The sequence below is a fragment of the Hippoglossus stenolepis genome, chromosome 6 (genome assembly GCF_022539355.2).
Source record: "Hippoglossus stenolepis isolate QCI-W04-F060 chromosome 6, HSTE1.2, whole genome shotgun sequence".
In the NCBI taxonomy this organism is placed as follows: domain Eukaryota; kingdom Metazoa; phylum Chordata; class Actinopteri; order Pleuronectiformes; family Pleuronectidae; genus Hippoglossus; species Hippoglossus stenolepis.
The window spans coordinates 4,259,663-4,268,180 of NC_061488.1; the positions used below are offsets into that span (position 1 = coordinate 4,259,663).

Here is an 8,518-nt window from a genome sequence, read left to right on the forward strand (position 1 = left end):
TGCAGGCAAATGCAACAGAGCGGCCATATTTAATCAGCATCCGCACAGACAACACAAGGATTTCAAGTCGTCCACTGCACAAGGCTTTGCTGTCACACTCGGACAAACTGTCCGAGATTGCCCCAGTTCGTGCTCCTCCAACAGCACAGGAGTGACAAAGCCTCTGACCTACATTCTGTGAAGATGCAGTGAGTTTTGATAATGACTTCTGCATGATATCCCATCATGTCACTTTGTCTGCACTAATGATTTTTCTCTGCATCTTCTGTAGGGTGCATGAAGATGCCGCTGTCATGTTTCACATTTCATTGATTGTGACATGGGCAGAATAATGTGTCTGTGTGAGTGAGGTCCCGCGGCTCCACCGAGTACATGCAGTGTTTCCCTTCGATAGTAAGGGGGCACGGGGAAGTACGAGTAATGAAAACAGCATCTAACTTCCCTTTTCAGAGATTCATGTTGATAACATCTGTCTGGCAGGAACAAATACCGGTCAGTCGGCAGGCACGCTGTAAATGTAGCTCAATTTAGTTTGTACAGCGTGATTCACAATGGCCGTTTTGTTGATATCGTTTGATAAGACGGGCTCCCAAAGAAATGCATCGAGAGAACCGGATTCATTGTTCCTCAGCATCCAGCACATTCCACACAGTCCTGTGTACAAGGCTGTAATCTTAAAGGTCAAGCCGAGGTCGGAATCAACAGCAGAAGCAATTACGTTCGCAAAGTGTTGTAGTTTCCCTAAAGCATCGGCATAGACTTTGTGCAATGTTTATGACAAGCTGCCTCCCTTTTTTTTTTAAAGTACCTCTCATCCCCTTCACTAACCACTGGCTTCAGTGTGTGGATCAGAGTCATGTATTCATGCATAAACATGACTGTTATCCCAGGGGAGAATTCATTTCCCCTGGCCTGGACACTATAAATCACCTTGGGCCAAAGTAAAGAGTCTGGAGTTGCAGGACTGGCGGCAGTAGCTGCGGTCCAAACTTTTTAGTTTTTCTCATGATACGTCCAAAATCCCTCCATCCTGGTACTTTCACAATCCTGACCAATAATTTACAGTAGCACTGTTTTGAATCGCACACATTTTATTGTTTGCCTTTACGCTTCCATCAATGTTACAGAGGAATTAGAGAGTGGCCTACATTCTATGAGTTTTGGGAGTTTCAAGGTCTTTCATCATCAATTTAGCCCAATTTACTTTGGTCTACAAAAAAAGTTTATCAGTGTGTGTGTGTGTGTGTGTGTGTATGTGTGTGTGTGTGTGCATCCGTCCTTTCTGTTTGCTATCTCACTGGGGAATTAATCTGGAAGGGCCTATTCCCCCTTTCCTTTTCTTGCCGTCTCTGCCGAGGGCTGCGAATGAGGCTGCTGCCACACACTGAGAGGAGCCGTCCACAGAGATAAGACACCACGGCTGACTGGGGAACAGTAACAATGAAGGAGAGCAGAGGTGCAGGTATACACATGTCACTGAGGCTTGAAGCCCAACGTGAGCGCTGTGTTGTCCTGCAGCCACATATCGGAGGAGAATCCAGCCCAACGAGCAGAGAGAGGATTCAGGTGAATACAGTGACGGGTGAATTGTACAGCTCTTGTGCAAATGCAGCCATAAGTCAATTACACACTGCTTGGAGATAGCAGGGAGAGTTAATGGCCGTATTAAGGCTCCTCTGAGTGGAGACTCGTCCTGTTTGTAATTGCTCTAGTGTATATGGTGGAGGGACAAAGCTGCTGTTGGCTGCGCTCCCCTACAGCACATGAGCAGACTAGACAAGCGATGTCTGCACCCGTTTTCCTGCAGTAACCATAGCGACAAACGTAGGCAGAGGCATCCTCATCACCAGGGGGCAGTGTGGGCAGCAGAGTATTGTGTTGCCCTCGCTGCCTGCCTACTTGTGCCTTTCTCCACACACACACACACACACAAAAGACACATGTGCCACACAGTCAAACGACAATAAATTACAATGGACACAAACACATGCAGCCAAGCACACACTATCCCCACACACACACACACACACACACACACACAGTCATCTGCTCCTGACAGCTGCCCCATGGCGTCTTCCACAGCACCCCTCCCTCCCTCCCTCTCTCTCTCTCTCTCTCTCCCGCTCCTTTTTTGTTGCTCACTTATTGTCAAGTTTCCACCAAACAAAAACACACGTCCTCCCATGACACCAGCTAATTGATTATTGATGGTGCCCGGGCTAAACTGACTTATATTCAAATGCATGTGAAAAGAGAGGCAGAGACAATGCGTCCAGTGCTTTTCATGAAAATGAAAAGTCGAGGCATTTGCATGTAAAGTTCGAGTTTTTTTTCCTCCTCTGTCCTTTCTGTTGTCGTGGCTTTGATATACTACTCGGGCTGTTCTAGCCTTGGGAGCAGTTTCAGGACTAACGCGACTGAGGGGAAGCAGCGTAGCTGCAGTGTTCAGGAAACAAGCAGCCAGCTGAAAAGTGCTGGGAGATAAAAACAAGTGGAAAGAAATCACAACAGCCCTCATGGCTTGCTGAGGTAACAGTCTGACTTCCAGCCGGTGTGAACATCAGTCACAAACAAACAGCCAGACTTGTTATTCTACGGGTCCCTGCGCCAGGATTGCTGCCCTTATCACTGGCATCGCGTAATTTTGTCACACGTGGGAAAATGTAGGACGGCTTCTGACAGCCGAGATCAGATAAAGAGTGAGAGCGCTTGGGCAGAAAAAATGTGGAGATGGGGCTGAATGCCTGAGCAGACTGTTGTGTGAGGGAGAGGGAGACTGATGATTACTGCAGGCAGATTGAGGTGCTGAAGAACGGCGGAGGCGAGGGACCCCGTCCCGTGGAAATGTGTCATGAAGGCAGTTCCATTAACATCTTAATAAAGGCTCCTCTGGCCCTGGAGAGACCTTGCGCGCAGGCTGGCTCCTCCACTCACACGGGGGCCCAAAGCGGATCTGCAGCATGTCAACGAGAGAACATTTAGGTTCTGCCAGTATTACATTGTGAGGGTGTTAAGCTTTCCCAAAGGAGTAGCCTAAATGCCTACCCACAAACATGCTCCACTAAATTCCTTTATTCCCCCGTCCCTCCACTTTCATTTACTGTCCATTTCTCCATCTGCTGGATTTAGTGGCCCTACAAAAGGCTTTGTTTCGGGCAAGCTGGCACGTCTTTGGGACGGCAGAGAGCACGCTGGGGTTCACTGCTAACTTGCTGCCATCAATGGAGGGAGCAGGGTCTGAACTGGGCAGCCTGGCAGAGGGGCGATTGTGAACCGTTCCCCGTCCGTCTGATGAGACCAGCTGGAGACTGTTTGGAACCTGCAGACACACACACACACACACACACACACACACACACACACACACACACACACACACACACACACCACACACACACAACACACACACACACACACACACACACACACACACCACACACACACACACGCACACCTCTGGGAAAAAAGACAAACAGCCAGCATCGTGACAGGCCAATCACAGAATTAAAAAACGATGCAAAGTGAAACACCACAACAGAAAATGTGGCTTTTTTCTTTTCTGGTCTCTCTGTGTATCATGAAAAACATAATGCAAAGGGGGTCGGCATTGATTTTTGCACCCTGTGCTACGTGTTGCTCATACTGGGCAAGCTGCTACTTAACAATGTAGTGGCCTGTAGTCATCAATTTAAAAATGGCCTCAACGATTCAATACGTCACTGAGAGCTACATGCTCAACTACTCAAGATGATGAAAGCGGCCGCAGCAGCGTGACTCGACCATTAAATGCAGCCCGCTGGTGTTTTCCAACATCTGCTATTGTGTGGGAATTATCAAAGAATAATTCTGCATCCCCGAGATCTGTATGTTAATATGAAGGAGAGATTCTTGATGAGGGAACATTCAAGACTTGATTATTTCTGGCACGAAGCAGAGCGGCGGAGGGGCAGTGACATGGCATCAAAACATATTTCATCCTTCTTATTCAGACGCAGACAAAGCAAATGAAAAATCTATCTATTTCTCAAAGAAAAGAGATCTATCATCCGTCCATATAATGGAGAGAGTCTGAAAATCAATTTGCTTTGCTTTCTAATATAAGCTCTGCTGCTGGTGTGGACGCGCTCCAATATCACTTCCCAATTTCAGCAGTGATACCTGCCTGATACCCGAGAGTCAGAGTCATTGTATTAAAGTTCTGTGTCATCGTACACCAGAGACAGACTCCGCAGTTCCTCAATCAAGATATCAGAGTGTTGCCTCTACGGCCAACAGCAGCGTGAATGAATGAATGTGTGTGAGGATAATTATTGCCCATGGAGACAGGTTAGAAAAACATGTGTTGTTTACAATCACCCAGAGAAGAGAGGGCGAGCAGAGACAGTGTGAATGTAACCGTCTTCTCTGTGTGTGGATGAAGAGAAAGAGGCTCAGACTAAATGTTCTCCCTGGCCGCACTGCACTTGATCAATGTCACCGCAGATCCAGATCTCCCTCGTGTCACTCCTCACACGTACACGCACTCGGCATGTGCGCGGACCCCAGACACAAACATGCACATAACGAGGCCGAGGGAGCGGAACGTGCGTGGGTCAGGGGGGGATTGAGATCTCTGTTGTGACAGCTGGACAGTTGAGGGGTTCAGATAAACAGCCCACAGTGAGGCGAGACGGGAGGCCAATCGCTTTTCAAACAAACACTCGCTCACTATTTGTGCAGATAGGAGGAGGAGGAGGAGGAGGAGGAGGAGGAGGAGGAGGACCTGTATCTGTGGGAGAACGAGTCAGGGAACTCACAAAAGCACCATTATCTGCACGGGTTTGTGTGTTTGCGTGTGTGTGTGTGTGTGCATGCAAAAGACAGTTGGGGATGGGTGGGGGGGCCTGCTGCAGAATGCACAGCGGCCGAGCGCGTTCGCAGTATTCACTCATTAAGAAATAGGTCAAGGATTCTGCCTGCATGCGTGGAGACTTGTCAAAATCTCTCAAGCTAAACTGCGGTGAGTCTGGCTGCCTTAAGGGGGGAATCCAGAGAGCAGCAGAGTGTGTGTGAACGCTGGTGGTGACACAGCACACAGAGAAGCAGCAACATCTCATTCAGTGGCAAAAATCGTGCAGTTTAAGGAAATCAGTTGGTAACGTCATCATAGTTGTTGGAGAGTGTAAGTGGATGAAGGGAGGTTGCTGCGGCCCCCCGATAATTAACTCAGCTCGTCGTCTGGGCTCCTCGCTCTTCAACAACAGAGGACGCTCTTGAGCCATGAGCGCTTATCAGTAGAGTTTGTCGCAGATACTGACAGACGTCGATTGTGTCTGGTCCAAAAGTCGAGATTAAAAACCTCTGAAACGAAATCCTGCACGGTCCTGACAGAAATATTCCTGACTTTAGCTATTCCAGAAGAGTCCTGGACAGACTTATGCAAATCACTCATCCATCCCCGCTGACCACAAAGCTTCACCCTGAACCCAATGAAAACATAGCAGCCCCCCCCACAGAGAGGTGAAGTGGAGAGAGGCAGCAGCAGCAGCAGAGAGACAACCCCTCGCTCCACCGAGCTCCGTCCAAGTTTGTCCAGCTGAAGCGATTCCTCCCCAGCTCGGTGAGGTTAACCTTATTGATTTGAGGAACGTGTGATGTTGTGTTTCTCGAAAGGCGTTTCTTCAAAAGGCATCACTTGAAAGGGCTTCATCGAGCACGAATCCTTAACATCTCTGCTCATATCCTCCATTATTTAAGAAGAGAACAAACCGACTGGCGAGCCGTCGCCTTCAGAATTAACTTCCAACAACAGCTTTGGAAAATGTGTTTTAACAGCAGTTCTCTTGTATGAACACGTCTTCAAAGAAATGCGTTAGCAGCAATAAGCTTGAGTCACATGCGGTTAATGTCGGTGCATAAATGGCAAAGTGGATTTGAGCCGAAGCAGAACTAATAGAAGTGTATAAAACAGTCATATAACTAGTCGGATTGCTCAATGGTACCAGCACAACATCACTATCACTTCTTTTTTTTTCATTAGACTGAAGTTAATTAGCTGAATATAATCAGAGTTTCTGGTTTCTTCCTCTAAATGCAACTATTTCCACCCCGGTGCCTGTTTGTGGGGTCAAACCGTTGTTTCACTCTGAGATGGATATTAAAATAATGATGCGAGTGGGCCACGCTGCAACGCTTCACATGTGAGGAAACTGTGACTTCACCAAGGAGGAACGGGGTTTTGATAGCGCGAGCACAGGGATTAATATGCTGCCCATCGACTGCAGCAGATGTGAGTTATTTACATGCAAATGTTGGGCAATTTCCCACTTAAAGACAACATTTATTTTCTTTAGAGTCATTGTCACGAGCGCTGGCCGGCTGACAGAGGATGAAGATTTGTGGGGGCATCTGCTGGACTGGACAGATGAGGTCTGGAGTGGATGTGGGATCCTAAATTGCCGCTAGTTAGTCTGACAGTAGATTGGTTGTATATGATATATTAGCTTTTTGGGTGATTTCTACAATTTGGGATTTTTTTGTTGCACCATTTGGGAAGGGAAGAACAAATCTGATGAGAAATTCAATGAGATTTAAAGGATATGAACCAGATCGGTGACTTCAGTGAATCTATTTCGATAAATGTTTCATGTTTCACAGACTCGAGGTTCACTTGTTGCAGTGACTCCAGGTCTGCAGCCTGCTGGCAAATTACATCTGAGCTGGTTTATGTGTGATGTGTAGTTCTGTGGGTGAACGAGATGCTGAGCTCAAGGTCAACAAATAATCACAAATCATTGCACAGTCCAGCTCTGACATGTCTGCAAAAATAACTCTGCAGGTAAAGTCACTTCATTAAATACTGTGGAACCAGACTGACACAAACCAGAAGCTTCCCCGTGAGCGAGGACGAGGCTGAGTGGAAGTGTCATTCCTCTGGAGCAGATTGAAACCACACTGTAACACTGGTGCATCAGCAGGAAGCCCAATGAATGAATGAATGAGAATAGAGCATAGAGAAGGATCCTGCTCCACTTCCAATGCAACGAATCCAGTTGCTGTAGGTGAACCGTGCGTTTTATCGGTCTCGAGCATGAGCCAGAGCCACAGTGAAATGTTGAGGCAGGCACCTCATCAGAGCCTGCAGCCTAAAAAAACGAAAAATGTCTCTCTGCACTTGTCTCTCCGCAGAAACCAGCCCCCTCTGATTTCCTGGGGAGGTTGTAGCGCGTGTGACAGTCGCGTGAGGTTTAAACCAACATTTACACCCAGTGGAAACCACATCCAGCCTTTGAAATAAAACAAATAAAGCGCATTGATGGTTTACTCACCTCCTGATTTAAAGTGGATCTCTCCCTGTGATCCTGTTTCCTTCCCCCCCGAGCGCGGCTGATGTCTTCTGGGTTTTTCACTGATGCGCTGCGGGACTCACATCCACGGTGGACAGAGACAAAATGTTTTCCAAGGACAGAGTCTCTCTCGGTCTCAGTTCGGATGGTTTCACCCTCGCCGCCTCTTTCCCCCCCAAAAAAATCCCTGCCTAGGAAAACCTGCTCCGCGCCGGCGTCGTTCAGAAAAAACGTTAAATTCTGTGCGTAAACTTGCGAACCCGCCGTCTCCAGCCTGGTGTCACCTCACCGGACCGTGTCACATTCCTTCAGTTTACTGGGGGGTGGGGGGGGTTTGGAAGTCCTCCGGGCGGGTTCTACAGTGCGCACGGGTCGGCCAGGCGTGCCATGGTCCCGACGGTGGTGGTTTGTCCGTTCTCACACAGCTCAGCCGGACTGCCACAGACCAGCGGCTCCATCCATGTACAGTAGCGCGAGTACGGCGCGCTTGGCACACTGCGCATTTAAACCCAGCCCCCCTCGCACTCTCACGGCTTGTTATGGTGTTAACCGTTTCCGCCCTGACACAAAACTTTCACAACAAACACACCGAAATGCAGGTATTCACACAAGTGAACATCAGGTACACACTAATGAGAAGTTTGTCTTTTAATACGCTATATAAATCACCTCATCACTAGTGTGACGCTTCTGACATGTTTAGGGGTCGTTTACAGTTTGGAGATCTGTCTCTAAAATGAAATAAAAGATTTTAAATACACATTTTTTTTATCCCATTGGAAATTTCAATAAACCCCTAAATTGACTGAATGTTGGAATGTGCATCTAATGTCTAAAAAAGAGGATTTTACCCATCACACAGTTTTGTGTCACACGTTTGATTCCAGTGAGTCCCACTCTGTTTCTGTTGGAATACTGCCATCTATAGACCAAACTGAGAACTGCTTCTCTCTCTCTCTCTCTCTCTCTCTCTCTCTCTCTCTCTCTCTCTCTCTGTCTATGTATGTATTTATTGCACCACTCACCAAAAACACCAACAACAAACCTGAGAGACTGGTCCATATTCTCAGATGCGGGTTTTCAAGTCCTTAAAGTATCTTCTCCTGAAATGTTCCGTGACACATGTTTTCTGTCCAAATACATTGTAAGTGCACGTGTGAGGTATTTTTGTGGAATCATGCGTTAAGTGGCAA

General features: G+C 47.5%; 1 protein-coding gene across 1 annotated transcript in view; it reads right to left on the bottom strand.

Annotated features, from left to right (window-relative positions):
• The window catches only part of plxna2 (plexin A2), a 165,323-nt gene extending 157,535 nt beyond the window's left edge, over window positions 1-7,788 (bottom strand). Inside the window, exon 1 of the mRNA XM_035158656.2 lies at window positions 7,308-7,788. The gene's annotated coding sequence lies outside the window, so the exon portion shown is untranslated. The remainder of the gene's footprint in view (window positions 1-7,307) is intronic.
• Window positions 7,789-8,518: the final 730 nt, after the last annotated feature.